This window comes from Ambystoma mexicanum, chromosome 7p (assembly GCF_040938575.1).
Source record: "Ambystoma mexicanum isolate Mex_15411 chromosome 7p, UKY_AmexF1_1, whole genome shotgun sequence".
NCBI lineage: Eukaryota > Metazoa > Chordata > Amphibia > Caudata > Ambystomatidae > Ambystoma > Ambystoma mexicanum.
In genome coordinates, this window is record NC_090939.1 from 560,175,748 (window position 1) to 560,194,504 (window position 18,757).

Genomic DNA, 18,757 nt, shown 5'->3' on the forward strand with positions numbered 1-18,757 from the left:
TCAGTTACATGAATAACAGAGAACTTGAATGTGTGCTTCTACATAACACTGGAAACAGAAATAAAAAATGTGGCATTCGACCTGATATTTCAAGAATAACAACTGTGTTTTTCCAAACCTTTAAGCATTCAAACTGAAGCAGGTATTATTATTATTGTTATTATTATTATTATTATTATTATTATTATTATTATTATTATTATTATTATTATTATTATTATTATTATTGTATTTATTGAGGGGGGCACAGCTTCGAGAAGCAACAGAGCTCTTTACAGAGGTATACATCATTACAGATACATAACATAGCACCTTTCAGAAGTATTCAACAGTACAGATGCATAATAGAGCACCTTTCAGAAGTATTCAACAGTACAGATGCATAATAGAGCACTTTTCAGAGGTAACAACAAAACAGATATACAGCATGGGGTGGGATACAGATGGGCACACAACAGGAATATAGCTGTACCAGATTGCGGGGATGAGATAGGCAGGCAGCGTCAAACAAGTCAAGTGGGGAAAGGGGCGATGTGAGGGCCTAGGTTTTTAGGTGGAGAGATTCCATGAAGAGTCAGGTATTGAGTTATTTTCTGAAGTGTAGGAGCATGAGGACGAGTCTGATGCTGACAGGGTGGCGGTTCCAAAGTTTTGGGGTGTAGGCAGAGAAGGCTTGCTTTCTCATCCCTTCCTTTCTGCAGTGGAGGATTTCAAGTCTTCACGTGTGACTTTCCGCAGGAGGGAGAGCTGATACCAAACTGTCTGAGTTTTCTTAGCTATGTGTGTGTCTTGAAGGAAAGGCGTTTGTCAATGTGGGACCCGAGAGACTTGACACAGGAGGTGAAATAAGGTGTGAATCCCTCAGAATTCATGGTTGATAGCTGGGTCTGTATGTCTGGGTGTTTGGTGTTGTTGAAGAGGGCTCTGCTTTTGTTGTCAGCTTCTGCTATTGTGTTCTGATAGTAGGAAGCCTTGCCTGTGCTGATGAGTTGTTGGCAGGTTGCTCAGAGTTCCTTGAGAGCACCAGGTGGAATGCAGTCCTGGAGCAGCACCAAGTTTTCTCTTGTATCTTGATGACTCTTTTGCTGAGGTTGAGTTATTTTGTGTAACAGGGTGCTGATGGTTTTGGTTTGCAAGTACGTTGTTTCAGAGGCACGTGTTGGTTAATGGAGGCTGAAAGGGTGGTGGTGAGTGCTTCCAGTAGAGAGTTGCAATTCAGTTGGGATTTTTCTTGCCATGTAAGGTGGAGGTTGGCAACTTCTTCTGTGAGGAAGTTTTTGAAGGACCTGGAAGTTTGTGTGATGTGTTCCTGTTGGGAGTGCATGACTGGGGTGATGTGCAGGATGTTGAAAGGCACAGCTAGTTGGTCAGAACAGTCAAGCAGGGGAGGAGAGCTGTAGTGGAGGGATAACAGTGCAGTGATAATTAGGTCATGGATGTTACCTTTCTCATGTGTTGGGTCTTTTGTGTGTTGTGCGAGGCTGAGGGTGTCAAGAAAACAGCGGAAAGCTTCCTTCATACTTTGGAGGCCTTGTTGCCTGGGAGGTTGAAGTCATCTAGGAAGATGTTGTTAGTGTGCGTGAGGGACATGGTGGTGAGCAGGTAGGTGAAGTCTCTGATGAAGGTGTTGTTGGGTGTTGGTGGTCTGTAGATGAGATGGAAGGTGACCATGTCCGTTGGTGACACAAGGAAGTGGCAGGAGAAAACTTCAAATGAGCCAATGTTGTCTATGTCAAGTCTGGTGTAGAGCCACAAGGTCTTTTGGATGACTGCTAGATCTCCACCTGTCTTGTTCAGTCGGTCTCTGTGTTGGATGCTTTAGCTGCTGGGGACAAAGACATCTAGGATGTGGGTGGAGGTGGATTGATTGATTGATTGTTTATTTGTATAGTGCCTATGCACAATGTACTTCAAAGCGCTTCAAGGAGGGAGGGAGCATGGGGAAAAACAGTAACATTCTTACAGGTCCTTGAAACAAATCAGGATGTCAAAAATAACTATCAAATCATAGCAGATAGTACAAGTGCATGGAACAAAAAGGGAGAGGAAAGGGAAGGCAAAAAGTAGAAACAATATAAGCAGTAACATTACTATACCTGGCGGCAATTGTTGCAGTGCAAGAGTGACAAGAGGAGGGGGAGGAGGGGAGGTGGAGAGGGAGGGGAGAAGGGAAGAGGAAAGGAACAAAACATTTGACTATCTTAAAAGGGTCAGCGACTTACCAAGATAGTGCTGGGGAGGGAGTGGGAGGAGAAAACAAGGAGGGAGGGGGTAGGACAGACAAGCTTTTATCAGAAGTCAAGGGACTGTGATAAGAGTAAGTGCTAAGATAAAAGAAATATGAAAAAGGTGAACAAGGGGAAGGGTGAAATGGCTGAAGGGGGCAAGAAGCTACAATCAATACGCCAGACAGCAATTGGGGTAGTGCCTAGCTACACAGGACAGGGGAGGGAGAAGAAGGCGGGGAGGGGAAGAGACTTCAAAAGACAGGCAACTTCAAATTACTATGCCTGACGGCAATTGGGGTAGTGCTGGAGATTTACAGAAAGGATGGTAAAGAGGATAAAGGGAGGGGGGAGGAGGAGAGGGGAAAGGGTTAAGGATGCAAGGCAGGAAGGGATGAGGGGGAGGGAAACCTCACGGAGGGTAAGCGGGGTGTGAGGTGGACATTGAGAGAAGGGGGAAGGGGAGAGGAGGGGACTGTAAAGAAGGGAAGGGTGGAGAGGAGGGTGCCTTGAGGGAATCAAGTGCCAGAGGGGGCACACAGACACACTCGGGGGGCAGAGTGGGCACATAGACACACTCAGGGGCCAGAGGGGGCACACAGACACACTAAGGGGCCAGAGGAGGCACACAGACACACTTGGGGGCCAGAGGGGGCACACAGACACACTCAGGGGCCAGAAGGGACACACATACACGTTCAGGGGCAGAGGGGCACACAGACATGCTTGGGGGGCAGAGGGGACACACAGACACACTTGGGGGCCAGATGGGGCACACAGACACACTCAGGGGCCAGAGGGGACTCAAAGACATTCTTGGGGGTCAGAGGGAGCACAAAGACATTCCCAGAGGTCAGAGGGGGCACACAGACATGTTCAGGGCACCAGAGGGGGCACACAAACACTCGGGGGCCAGAGGGGGCTGACAGACACACTTGGGGGCCAGAGGGTGCACACAGACACACTTGGGGGCCAGTGGGGGCACACAGACACACTAGGGACAGAGGGGCACACAGACACACTAGGGGGCTAGAAGGGGCACACAGACACACTTGGGGGCCAGAGGTGGCACACAGACACACTCGGGGGCCAGAGGGGGCACACAGACACACTAAGGCGCTAGAGGGGGCACACAGATGCACTTACAGGGCGGCACAGCGGCATACCGTGGTGGACAGGGGTAGACAGGGCCTTTGTTATGGCCCTTCAGTAGTGTGGCCGGCACCCGCCTCCTGGTTGCTGCCATTGGCTAAAGAACCTGATGTTAGCCAGGTCTCAGTGATGAAGATGGCATAAGATATTAGTTCAACAAAGATATATGGTTGTGGAGCCTCAATATATTCTGGAGTTCCCAATTTCACAAGGTGATTCATACAATTGGGAAAATAATAACACATAGATACATGAGCTCATGTTCTAATATGCAATCCTAATATATTATTGCATAGATGTAGATAATGTATAACCCTCCCTTATGACTTTGATGATCCAAACCTCTGGGTCTGAATGTATACTTAATTCTGAAGAAGATGTGTGTGCAGTAAGGTAGAACTGTTGTCCATTAGTCTATGTTAACATAAAGAACGTTAGGATGTTTTAAACACATGCAGGTTTATTAGGGCTGGTTGTAAAGATTACACCAAATGATGAAAAACAACACAATACATTGACTTATCCTTAATATTCCAACAATAAAGTGTATGGGTTTTGAAAGTGAGCGTCCCCAAGAAGCCTTTGAAACTCCACAATGAGAGTCAATAATGGACACCCCCCAGATGGGAATGAGACCAAGACCAAGTGCGGGAGAAGCTAAAAAGCTTTATTCAAACCAATATAGGGAAAGCAGAGAACTCTGCAAACTCAGAAAGTGCTCTGCCAAACATCAGCAAACATCTACATTTTATTACAAATCCACATCATCTATGACTTGGGAACTAGGGATTACATGAATCGATGAGATATGGCAAAGGAGAATAAAAATTATAGATTCTATAGGGTCAGCGCCCCTTATTGGTGATTGTCAGCATGGTGTCGAAATGATGCTTGTGGGTCAGCTAGGCTCATCGGGGTGGGGCACCAGGTCAGGGGCTGTTTGAGTTGATACATCTTGGCTGCACTAACATTTTGCCCTTGTGGCAACACATACACATTCATTGTTAACGTCTGTTTCAAATTGTCATATAAATCCTACAAGTTGTTAATCTAACATCACAAGTGAAATAGCACATAACTCTAGGTGATCTCAATGCATCATCATAAAAAACATTATTCATAAATGTGCAGCTTCATGAGTTCAGGTGCCTTATCAGGGGGCATATGTCAGGATACCTTTATCATTCTACTTTGTTATATTTAGTAGAAGACATCTTTACAGTATGTTAGTACAAGAGTGAATAAACTGCCACCATGGTGAGTCGAGGTTGGGGTGAACTAGAATACTATCGGGTCAGGGGGCACATAGCTAGTACATTAAAAGGCGGTGGGACGTGGGGGCTTGCTGCCCATAATTCTTTCAACCAAAGCATGGAGGTATAAAGTGTATTTATGGTGGCATCGTGTGTCAGAGGGTATGGGGGAATGCAAATACCTTGTGCGGGTTCAGCAGGAATGCGAGGAGGTACATCTGCATTATTCCAACATCAGTAAAACAAGGGCCTTCAGTTGTTAGCCCAGCCTGAGGAGGAAGGAGGGTGGAGGCTGAGGACGTGGCTCTGCAGGGGAAGGGAGAGATGGCCCTGTGGCTTCTTGTGTGGCTACATTATAGGGTTACATGCACATCATTATAAATGAGAGACGGGATCATGCCATTATAATTACATATATATATATCGAAGACCATGCAAGCTTATGAACATTATATGTATTACACATTTTCGTATATAATGATTACCATGTTTGCAAAATAATTTCTTTCAACAAAGGTCTTATTAGTTTCACATTATTCACAGGGCTAAGGTTTTGTACTTGGGCACGGGACACACAAGAAAAGCTGACATTAAAAGATGAGATGGGAACAGTTTGGCGTGTGTGTTAGCATAGGAAAGAGTCTGAAACATTCTGCTTATACTCTGATTTGTATAACATAAGGCTCAAAGAATAAACAAATACTTCAAAAGGCACTCTATTAAAATGGTCGGCCTAGAAACCCATACATATTGCCATCCTTAAATGAACTTATATATTTTTTGAAAATCATAGAATACATAGGAATATCACACGTTGCTTTTAAATATTCTGCAGAATCAATAATCCTTGATTAGTAATGGCAGGTTCGAATATATATATATATATTTAATAACTTTATGTGTGGTTAATCTGGGGAGGGCTATTTTATTTCAATCTGAACAATCAATCTCATGGACCTGAAGCTAATTTATCATCCTTACATCCTTACAGATGGCTTAGCATCATGGGTGAAACTGGGTGGCACACGGCTTAGCATACATGTCTGGCACTTCAAACGGGGAACACGATTGGTGGTTATTCACAACATATATAATAGATGCAGGGGTCTGCGAGAGGTCAGGACAAGTTCTATAGAGGCAGCTTTGTTTTCCTAAGACCCCAGCTTTTGCCCGGTCATCGTCAGGTCAATGATGTACTGCAGAAGGTGAAAGATATAGTGTTTCTAATGAAGCTTGTTCGTGCCTAGTCTCCCGTGAGAACAGGCGTTCAGCTGAGCTGCCAAGGGGAGGAGGGTAAGGGAAGTGCTGGGCTTGCTGTGCACAGTCTTTCTCATCAGCTCCTGCTTTATCCCAGGCCATTGTTCCCTCTATTGGCATCCACGCCCTACATACTCCCCAGAGGCTCTGTCCTGCTCTAGCATACTCATCAGGGGTGCAGGTCATATATATACACCCCTGTTATGCTTGAACTAAAATGACGCTGGTGCGCGGTGTATTCTGGGAGCGCTCAGAGCCATGATGGATATTTACTTCATGCTGCAGTGAAAAGCTGCACAAATTTTGCTGAGTGTTAGATTCACGGTTCTGAGGAAAACATGCTTTCCAAACATGGTATGCGGTCAAGGACATTTCTGCTGGGAAAGCTAACTTTGTTATGGTTTGTTACTGTTCTCCACGGAGCGTGTTTCTAGAGGCGGGAGGCACTCTGCTCCTTGACGGTAGCTCTCGATTGACCCAGCTGGCAACCGACGGCTGCTCATCAACTGCGCAAGTGCCATTTCCAGAAGGTTGGAGAACTGCCACCCCTTTGCGGAGTGTGTATATATGCGGAAACCCGGAGGTGGTCAGGTGAGACTTCAGCCGGAGGAGGACGCTTACGTCTGGCACTCCTGTGAGCTGTGGTGCTCTCGGCCTGGCTGTTCCAGGGGTCTTCCAGCCGCTTCTGGGCGAGATGAGGAATCCAGTTACGCTCACGGTGATGTATTTCCTTTTGCATTCTTTGCTTCTTCTGTGATTTATGTCTATGTTACTGCTGTGGGTTATTTCTATGTTATCACTGGTTACTTCTAAGCTTTGAATAAATAGCCGTATAAGTGCTGATTATCTTCTAAGAGTGTGTGGTTGCGAGTTATTGAGTCTTTCTGCGTTCAAAGTATTGGCTCTATAATTGCATTGATGATTTATGTTTTTCCGTGCACTCTGGGGGGAGCAATACAACCCCCCCATCTCCCTCCAGGTCCACCCATACCTCCTTATACCATTCCAATGTATGGGGCTCCTTTATCGTTGTGTGGTATAATGTGTCCACTATGTACCCATCATAGTATAATGCTACCATTCTATATTTGGGCCCAGGGTCCTCACCTTTTTGTACTTGTGCTTCTTGTGTCATCTGTGCCACTCCTCTAGCATTGCCCATTGTCACCATCATCATTGCACCATTAGGCACTGCGTTTGCGCAGAACCGAAGACCCAACTGGCACACACAAAAAATCAAGAGCAAAAAGAAGATGATGGGTACCAATAGTTTAACAGTCATTCCGAGCCAGGACGGCACCCATGAAAAGATTTCATTGATCCATGAGCTTGGCTCCTCTCCTCCTTCTTTCTTCATCCGCTTGCCCAGGTTGTGCACAGCTGTGATAACGTGGGACAGTGTTCCATTGACCGCGTCTGCAGAAGGTACGAAAGTGCAGCATGCGCTCCCGATTTTTTGGCAAAGACCTCCATCCATGGCTGTCAACAGGTCTAGGACATACCTGTTCTGCATTGTCATTAGCCGCAGGGCCCTTAGCTCCACCTTGATCACGTTGAATCCTTCTTCTGTGTCATTGGCCAGTTGGATCAGCTCCCAGCACGTAATTTGCAGCCATTTTGTGTTGGCTTGCGCTTGCATACTTGGGATAAGGCAGGCAAAAAATGTTTCAGCGGAATTGAACAGCCGGAACCTGTCTGGAATTTGCGCCAAAAGTTAGGTGGATGCCTTGGATATGTAGCTGGATGACCTTCGTTTTCTGGATACTGGGCCTTGCATGTTGTCCGCGGATGGGGCATACACTGGCGTCTCTTCCGTTGGTTTTGTGTCCTCTAGTTCCTGGACGGCTTGCAGCCCCTTTCCCCCTTGGATATGACTCTCCAGAACCACCATCAGGGCGGAGTGCAGCGTTGCCAGAGAACACGTGCCCCTCCATGACTGTGGGAGGTGCAAGTATGCCTGTTTACTGCAACCCCGGTATGTGTCCATCAAGGCAGCTGTCCCTTTCTTCAGATCTTGGATGATGAGCATTTTGTTACAGTCCTTATTTATGCCCATGTCAGTTTTCCCTTCGCCGAGGAAGCACAGTTCATAGGTAATTTCTTTTTGTAGTTAGAAGGGCTTTTCCAGGGCTGTGACCCAAGTGAGGTTTGTGATGTGTTGGGCCCATACCGGAGCACAACTTTTCTCGGCCCATTGCAACTTTTCCATGGCCAACCCTCGTAGCGCTTATGCTTTGCATGTAACTTGTTCCTCTTGCCATTTGTTGTCCGAAAAAAAATGTCCCTTTAATCACTAGGAATGGTCCCTTCAAGCACACCACTCCTTTAGTTCTCGAGTAGCATGTTTTTTTCATTCTGTAGCATTTCAAAAAAACTGGGGGTCATTCCGAAGTTGGAGGTAAGGAATTACCGGCACCGGTAAGGGTGCCGATGCCGGTAATCCCTTGCCTCCGTATTCCGAGGTCCCTTTGCGGGTCCTTCCTTACCTCCTGCTTTTAGCAGGAGTAAAGTACGGGACCCGCAAAGGTACTTTGGAGGTAATTACGGTACCGTAATTTACGGTGCCCTAATTACCTCCTTCCCCATTCCCATTGAGCCCTAATGGGAAGGGGAAGGGCAAAAGGTGAAGGGGGAATTACCGGCCCCTCCAAACCTGGAATGGACCGGTAATTACTCCATTCACCATGCCGGATTTGGGACTGTTTCGGAGTCAACCATGGAGCTAATTACTCCATGGTTAGCTCCAAACCCGGTATGAGGCCCACTGTCTGTGCCTGGAAAGTGTTCTTTATTCTGCATAAGGTGAGATTAATGAGACACTGGGCATACGCAATAGGTAATTCTTGTGGCAGGAGCACCTTGGGGGTACCTGAGGCATGGGGTATTAGAGAGCACACATAACAGCTCTCATTAGTGGTTTGTTTGGCTGTAGAACTCATGTCTGCATACCACTTGTTGGACTTGTGCGGGTGTTGGGGATCTTCTATTGTGTCTAACCCTAGTCCGGAGTATTCATCATAATTCTTCCTCCCAGCCTCCCATCTTCTTCTTCTCCTATTTCACCTGGGGTTCACTTTCCCTTTCCCTTTTTCTACATCATGCTGCATTGAAGGCGTTCCCCCCATACTCCCCTTTTCCCATTTGCTATACAAGGCAATAAACCTCTCGACTGTCTCTGCATTTTCTTCCTGTACACTTGTGGGGGGTTCATAACCTATAGAAGTTTCAAATGTTGGTGTTACAGTGTTGGTGGTGGTGGTGTCATCATGTTACCAAGGTAACTCAGAGGGATTTGGATCGTTCAGTTCATAAATGTTGTATTCAGAGGCATTGTACGGGGCAATAGGACGGGGAGCTTGTATCATTTGGGTGCCGTGTGCCATCATGGTCGGTACCATGTCCCCATATAAGTTTAAAGCTGTCCCATATGAGGTGGGTTCCTTGTTTTATCATGCTCGTCACATTCCCTCCCCCCTCATTTATACCAATAGATATAAATGTTATCGCCCAATATAGTACTAGTCCAAACATCATTGATAAAAATATTACACCGCATACAAACCACACTCATAAGAGTATTTACGCAAGTCAAAATTAGTATTTCCATTTGTATCTATTCTAATGTTGTTTGCAGCGGGGGCCCCCTCCGTTGCCATGGTTTCTCCTACATAATGAGACATAAAAGTGCATTAAGCAACTCATAACATTTATCTTTATACATTTCTTTTTCTTCTTTAACACTATTTATAATTATTATATTATTAGAATGTTTATTCTTTAAATCAAGAGAGAGAAGGAGAAGGAGAGAAAGAGAGAGAAAAGAAATAACATCTCTTCATTTCTTTACCATTATTATGTACATCACAATATTTATTAATTTAATCTTCCCTCTGATTGTCACATGTGTATTGTTCAATCTACACCTTTCTACTATCAAGTTTGTGTTTCTCCTTCATTCATTCCCATTTCTGTTTCCTTTGTTACGCTTTCATATGCTTTTCGTACGTCTGTCAGATGTATCCAATATCTCAGGCCCTTCACCTTTATGGCAGTAGGTGTGCAGTACACTACTTCATATGGGCCATGAAATCTTGGAGAGTTCCTCCGATGAACGAAACTGATCACATACTCCATCTCCCCTGGCATTAGCTTGCCTGTTGGACTGTCTATCGCTGGTGTTACTGTGTCACTTGTTGCTTCTTGTGTGAAGGGGGACGCTAACTGCCTGGCAATCATGCACGCTGCTTTTGTAAGTTTAGTCATATATTCATTGAATGCCTCCACTAATACTGTAGCACTTCTGTGCGCATTTGAATGCCTGTGGAGTGGGGAGTGCACAGTATGCATGCGTCTTCCTGTCACTATTTCATGCGGGGACAAATGGTGGTCCTTGCTGGGATGATTTCTCAGATCAAACAAGGCCAGGGGTAAACAGTACACCCAGTTCTTCTTTAGTGTGAAACCCAATTTCGACAATCTCCCTTTCAGGAAGCTGATTATTTTCTCAACCACACTGTTCGATTGCAGGTGATAAATTGTACATAGTTTATGTGTTATCCCCAACATTGCGGTTACTTCTTTAAACAGATTGTTAACAAAATGTGTGCCGTTGTCCGAGTGCATTACATCACAAATTCCCCCGCGCGGAAACACTTCTCGCACTAAGATCTTTGCAGCGCAATTCACATCTGGGTGGGTGCACGGCCCTGCCTCAACCCATCTAGAAAAGGGGCAAACCACCACTATCATATAGCGTGACCCATTGCATCTTTCTCCCATGTTGGCATAATCAATATGCAGCTCTCTGAAAGGGCCTGTTGGTTTGGGTAATGTCCCTTGCAGTGTTCTTAGTGTCATTCCTGAATTATATATCTGATATGTTGTAAATTCCATGGCCATCTTTGATATTTGCTCCTGTAGCCCTGGAGCAAACCAATGTTCTTGTGTTTCTGCTGCAATTTGTTGTTTGGCATTGTGAGCAGGAGAGTGAAGCTGTTGGAATGTTATTTCTTGTAATTTGTGGGGCATTACTACTTTACATGTGTTGTTTTGGTGCCAAAGGAGGTCAGAAGCAGACTCGCTGCACCCTCTTTTTTCCCATACTTCCTTTTCCCCACCTGACGCCCTTCTTGTAGCTCTAATATTTGAGCAATAGGCATTGAATTATACCCATCAAGGCAATCCTCTTCCACATGTTTCTGCACTAAGTACTCACCTGTTTTTCCTTTTGTTAAGTACGATGCTTCTTTTGTGTCAGCGTCTGCTGCCGCGTTTCCTAATGAGATGACGTCATTGTTTTTTGTATGGACCTAGCATTTCACTATCTCTAAAACTGTAGGCTCTTTTAGTGCCTCTATCAACTCTTTTAGTAGCTCAGCGTGCTGTACTGGGGATCTGTCTGCTCTATGGAATCCTCTTCTCCCCCACCTAGCCAATCTCCCATGTACTGTTGTGGTCATGTATGCAGAGTCTGTATAGATTGTTACTGCACATCCCTTAGCTGCATGTTATGCTTCAATGAGTGATACTAACTCTGCTGCGTGTGCTGAGTAATGGGCTGGTAGCCTCTGTTGGATGAGTACTTCATATTCACCTTCCTCCTGTCTCACAACAGCCACCACATGTTTTTCTCCTGTTTCTGAATTTATTGATGCTGACCCATCTATTAAATATACTTCTCCTTCAGATAAGGCATTTTTCACTCATTGTGGGTGTGTCTCCATCTTCCCCTCTATATGTAGCACAGTCATGTGTTTGCATGTCCTCCACAGTGCATGCTTCTATGGTGCATTTTGCAGGGTTGACTGTTTTACACCTCAATATGTGTATGTTAGCGCTGGATAGAATAATTTCATAGGCTGTGGCCCATTGTGTTGTCAATGTGCTTTTTGATCTTTCTAATATTGTGAATAGTGAATGTTCCACAAACAGTGTCACACAACATCCCATTACAATTGTTGCACTCTTCTCTATGGCGAACGCTGCGGCTGCGAGAGACTGTTCGCAAGTGAAGTGTCCTTGCATCACTGCATCTAGTGTGCCACTATAGTAAGTCAGGGGCTTGTGTCCCAAAGATGTTTTTGTGTTAATACTGCTGTCATGAGTGTCCCATTGCAATGTGAAAATAAGTAGAACTCGCGTTCGTAATCTTGGTTCGCGAGTACTGGTGCTGTTGAGATAAGTTCTTTAAGTGTGCTGAATGCCTCATGCATTTCTGTTGTCCATTGTATTGTAAAATACCAGTTAGCAGTTATGTTGTGACTAACGCCTCGCACTTTATAAGAAGTAGTATCAAAAAAGAATGCTAAGACAGAGCTTCACTCACTCACACCAACACACATAATATGAGAATAAAATCTACAAAATTGGATACCTTGAGCGCCTACTATAACGATAAGCAAATGAATTCGCAGTTAGTGCGCAAGTCTGGTCAACATATCACTTAATAGATGGACGTGCACAAGACACTTAACCAAACAGCACTATTTAAAAATAAGAAACCTAAGGGATCAAAGTGAAAAATCACTGCAGTCTCCCTTCTAGATGCGCCGCCAAACAGCCGCACAACAGCCAATGGGCTTTTCGCCTTCGGGCTTAAGGCAGCAAGGGTGGCTGTAGACCGCTTAAGAGCACGGACAGAGTCACGTAATGAGTCACGTCATCCAAGCAGGACCCGCCTCCTCCAGGAAGTAAAAACTAGCACAACAACAGCGTGACTAGCTCGCAGTGTCGTGCTATATTGGTGCTATAATGCGGGTCTTGCCGCATCCAGGTGAGCGTTCAGCAGAGTTTCAAGCACCTTTCTCCAAATGAAACAAATGCGCCGCTGGGACGGCTGTAGTCCGCTTAAGAGCACGGACAGAGTCACGTGATGAGTCACGTCATCCAAGCAGGACCCGCCTCCTCCAAGAAGTAAAAACTAGCACAACAAGAGCGTGACTAGCTCGCAGTGTCGTGCTATATTGGTGCTATAATGCAGGTCTTGCCGCATCCAGGTGAGCGTTCAGCAGAGTTTCAAGCACCTTTCTCCAAATGAAACAAATGCCCTGTCCATTGTATTTCTGTGCTCTCTCTTTGTGCTTCTTTGAGTCCTGCAGTAATGGCGTTGTGTAGCCTGCATATTCTGATATCCAGGCACGGCAGTAGTTGCACATGCCGAGGAATTATTGCATTTCTTTCACTGTTTTTGGTTCACTTGCTGCCTTAATTGCAGCTGCCCTGTCTGGTATGATTCTTTTACCATCTTTTGATATATTTGTCCCAAATACAATACTTCCTCCTGACTATATTGTAACTTCTCCTTGTCCACTTTGTAACCTTTATGGGCCAACAATGTCAAAAGTGTAATAGAATCTTTCCTGCACTCATCTTCATTTGTTCCACAGATCAAGAGATCATCCACTTATTGAATGATCATGCTCTCTGTGACAATATTTCCTAGATCTTCATGTAAAATTCTGTTGAATATGCTTGGGCTTTCACAGTATCCCTGGGGCAGTCTGCAATGCTCATATCTCTTCCTTCCCAATGTGAATGCTGACAAGTATCGAGATTCTAGATCTAGTGGCACTGAGAAGAATGTGTTCTTCAAGTCCACCACTGTGAAACATGATGCATCTTTTGGTATACTACACAGAATTGATGCAGGATTGGGAACTAAAGGAAATTCCTTCTGTATGATGTCATTAAGGGGGCGTAGGTCCTGGATCATCCTCCACGCCCCGGCCTTTGATTTCTTGATGGGGTAGATACAAGTATTACATGGTGAGTTTGAGGGCACTACTATTCCCTGCAATAACAGTGCGTGGATTGTCTCTTTTATCCCTTCTTCTGCTTCTCGGGACAAGGGGTACTGTTTTACTCGGGGTAGAAGTGCTCCTGGTTTGAGTTTTATTTTTAAAGTTGTCACCTCATGCAGCAGCCCTACATCGTGTGAGCCGGTGGTCCACAGTTTGTGTGGTACCAGCTGCATGTCATCATTGAAGAAAGAAGGGAGTGCTCCCACCACTGCCATTAGCTGTACTGGCACCTGTCTTTTATGTATCATAATATCGCAGGGAATCGCTATTTTCATTATTATTTCCCCATCGCTGTCTGAATCTGTGAAAAGGTCCTCATCTGAAAAATCTCGCAGTGCGGTGATAGTGTTAATGCAAAACACTGTTCGCCTATGATACCCATGTATGTCTATCCCGATAACTGCTATTCTTTGTGGTGACACCTGTACTGTATGCAAGTCTAAGGACATCACTGTTCCTGGCATTATTTCTGGGTGTTCTACAGGGCGAAAAACAAATTCTGCAGGTACCCTCCACTCTTGGTGTTTTAACTCTTGGACCACTCGCGCTAGTGCTTACCCCCTGAATGAACATGTCTGGGTCAACTGGTATGCCGTGTACCTCCAGTGCTGTGGCTCGTATGTGTAACACCAACATCACTCTTAATAGGCGGATCCTCGGGGTCGAGCACACTGTCCCCCTCTCAGTGAACAATATGGTCATGTTAAGCTTGCTGAGGAGGTCCATCCCCAGCAAGTTAATCAGTGATTCTTCATAGTACAATAAGGGAGCTCGTACTGTCTTTCCCCCTACTGTTACATACAAATCTTCTGTGTAAGGAACTTCAACCACCGCCGCAGAGAACCCCTGCATTTCCAATGTACGATTAGATAGCGGAAATCTGCCTTCTCGTAGGCATGATTTTTCAGCTCCTGAATCCACCATAAGAATGAATTGTTTGTTCCCTATCTCCGCCCCCACCAATGGTTCCTCCGCTGCATCAAGGGTCGTTGATAGTACTGGACACGCAAGCGCTCTCTGTGGGCTGTCCTATGCTGGATGCCTTGTTGTTCCCCCATCGTCAAAAACATTTCCTGATACCACAGCCACTCCACCAAAGGGTGCAGGCACACCATTTGCCATTGTGACAAAAGGGTTGCCCTGCATGTGTGCCATGTGCTCGTGGCCTTGTGGGTGTTGCTGAACATTATGCGGCTGTGCCCTGCGTTCATCTGCGTACCTCTGATCCTGTTATTCTCTCCCTACACTGCCCATTGGCAGCCCATGTGGACTTCCTGGGTGAGGGTGACCATACTGCTGTCCATTTGGATAAGTTTTCATGGGTCTGCTTCTACACTCTTGAAAGATGTCCCCACCTTCCTCAATTCCAGCAATTCCCTTGTCCTCCCTGTGGACCTGGACCTCTGTACCTGCCATACCTTCCGTACCCTGAACCGCCACCTCTTTGCCCTCTGTACCCACCACTTCCTCCATGGGCGCTTCACCCTTGCCACGGTGGCCCTCTGTACTGCTCCTCACCATTCCACTGTTCCTGTTAGTTTCCTGCCCAATTAGCTGCCATTCTAGCTTGTATTGCTGTGGACCCCTCCTCTTCCTCTTGCTCTCAATCTGTGGGAAGTGCAGCTACAGCTGCTGTGACCTTCAGCAGTTGTGTCTGTATTAATTTTGCCTCATCTGCCAACCTTCTTTGTGCTATCTCCTTCTCCCTTTCTTTGATCCTTTTGCAGTGGTCCATTATAATGCTTTGTATTTCAGGCCAGCCTTTGCCTTCAATCCCAGCTATTTTATCCAGCGCTTTCTGAACTTCCTTCAGGAGCCCTCTCTTTATTATAAAGCAAAACAGGGAGGTTGACTGATCCCAGGCTATGCCTGTCTCCGCTCTCCACATCTCCTGCACCCGTAAAATGAAAGCCATTGCATCTTCTTCATCATTCATCGTACACTGCATTACTGACTGTAAATCTGGTGTATCTGGGAAGGTGTCCCTCAATGTGTGCCAAATTCTTGCTCTTACTGTGTTAAAAGAAGCACCATCATGTCGGTCACAATCTAATGTAATACCTGGGAAACCTGCTTTCGCCCAGACTTGGTCAGCTTGATCACCCACAGCGGACACCAGCAAGCTTTTAACATCACCTACTGCCAAAGGAACCACTGCTGTGTGTTTCTCAAATGCGTATATCCATTTACTCGCACCTCCTGACAGCAGGGGCAATAACTTCAATAGATTGGCCTTATCCATCTGTGCCCAGGGTATGTAATTTGGCCTCCCTCCTCCCCGATGTACCATGGGTAGTTGTAACCTTCCTTTTGTTCCTTTCCCCATACTCACCTTTGTTCTTCGTTTTCCCAACACAGCCATTCTCCCCACTCTGCTTCTTATTCTTCCGTTCCATTCCTCTTCCATTGCCCTCCACAGAGGTGTTTCATCGAACCTCACCGGCGCCCCTTCTGCTGCGAACCCTATTCTTCTTCCTTCCAGCTCATCTTCCTCTATGTCACACCATAACTCTTCCGCCCCTCGCAAGGCCGTGCCTTCTCACCCTGTGTCTCACTCCGGCGTGTGTTGCTCTAACTCGATTATTCTTGTTGACTCATCTTGTATACAGAATAGTATCTCCCCCTTTTTCCATCCTTCTTCTATGGACCTGTCGGGTGCCTGTGCCCTCTGTGTCTGATTGATCCTAGAAGTACTTGATCCACTTTGTTCACACATATCTCTTAATCTGGACAGCTCGTTTTGAGCCATTTATAACCTGGAGTCTAACTCTTCTGTGGATTTTTCAATATCTATTGCAAGGGGATTCACCTGTCCACTTGTTCTTGGGCACTCATATGGTGGGGGTGCTGTTGGTCGTGGTGTGGTTGGGGGGAGGGTTTTGACACATACACTGGGTCACTGTATCCCTAAGCAGGCACTGGTTTATTCAAAAGGGGATATAGTCGTGTTACCTCCACTGTCCCTTCTTTTCCTTCGCTCTCTTTTTCGCTGTTTTCTATTGCCAGGGGAGATGCAATCTGTTCCTTTGTTTGCTCTTTTCTTTTTATTGGAGACACCTCTTCAAACAACCTCCATAGATCTAATACCTCTCTTCTATTTTGCAATTGTTCTACTTTATATTTCATAAATAAGCATGTGGCTACCATGTCCAACACGCTTCTGACGAATGACCCTCTCTGGGGCCATACCTGTGGTAGCCCTTCCCCTTTTAATTCCGTGGCCCATTGGTCATAGTATTGTGTGATACGATGCGCATAACCTGGCAAGTTTTGACAAATATGGGCCAATGGTGTTTCTGCCCCCATTTTACTCTCCCGTCCACCCATTCTGATGCCCTGTTTTAGTGGGTGGGTGTTATGAACTTAAAATACTGATGATGGCAATATTCTACCGCTAATATACCACTTTTGTTTTCCACATGTACCAAGTCTTTGAAAGGTCACACTTACGATGACCACTTTTCATAAAACCATTACACAGTCATTTTAACAATTTTACCAAAACACAGAAAAAACATAACCGGTTCAATACATAAAATTGATTGACAGAACACTTTACATACAACATGTAACATATACCTCCCATTCTCCTATACACTACTATTTTCCCAAAAATATCTCTTTTACTTCAACCCGTTGCACCCCCTTAACCCTTAAATTGTCAGAATGTCTTCCCACGGATTTTTAAGAAGAGGAAAAAGAATAAAGCATTTATAAGTTCTACTCCGAGTCTTCTCCTTATATGAGACTCCTACCAATGTCTTCTGTTTTCCACTTATTCCCAGTACTAGTCAAGATAGCACTATGCGGCGCCGCCTTCGAGCCATTTTCAGAGCTAGGTTCCCGTCTTCCCTTTTCACCTTTTAATCTCCTTAACTCATCCTAATGGCCATATGCAAAAGATAAAAGAAAAAATAAGAATAATACCTATTTTACCCCCAAGAACTCCTTTAACTTGTATCGACCTCATATAAAATTGTCTATATCCAGCTCCTTTTAATGTCGCTCGCACTTGATACTCACGTGTTCGTATTGATTCCAGACCCTGCTGACCCGGTCCGTCCAGGCGGTGTTGCCCCACGCTCAATGGCCACCCCAGCTCCGGCGAGCGGTACTATGGGTTTTGTGAAGTGGGACCCATACCCTCTCGCCCTACTGAGTGCGCATGTCTAAGCGTACTGGTTACCATAGGCGGGCAGCTCTCTCGAAGGGGCGCGCCATGCATCTCCACTGTGGCTGGGGACGTCTTGTGCCAAAAGGGACAAAAAGAACACGATTGCGTCGGGGTCACCACTTGAAAGTGAGCGTCCCCCAAGAAGGCATTGAAACTCCACAATGAGAATCAATAATGAACCCTCCCCAGATGGGAATGAGACCAAGACCAAGTGCGGGTGAAGTTAAAAAGCTTTATCCAAACCAATATAGAGCAAGCAGAGAACTCTGCAAACTCAGAGAGCTCTCTGCCAAACATCAGCAAACATCTACATGTTATTACAAATCCACGTTATGAAAGATAGGGGGAACTAGGGATTACATGAATCGATGAGATTGGGCAAAGGAGAATAAACATTATAGATTATGTAGGGTCGGCACTCCTGATTGGTAAACCTCTGCATGGTGTTGTAATGATGCTTGCGGGTCAGCTGGGCTCATCAGGGTAGGGCACCAGGTCAGGAGCTGTTAGAGTTCATACATCTTGGCTGCACTAACATTTTGCCCTTGTGGCCACACATACACATTCAATGTTAACGTCTGTTTCAAATTGTCGTATAAATCCTACAAGTTGTTAATCTAACATCACAAGAGAAATAGCACATAGCTATAGGTGATATCAATGCATCATCATAAAAAACATTATTCATAAAGGGGGCAGCTTCATGAGTTCAGGTGCCTTACCAGGGGGCATGTGTCAGGATACCTTTATCATTCTGCTTTTTTAGATTTAGTAGGAGACATCTTTATAGTATGTTAGTACAAGATTGAATAAACTGCCACCATGGTCAGTCGAGGTTGGGGTGAACTAGAATACTATCGGGTCAGGGGGCACATAGCTAGTACATCAAAAGGCGGT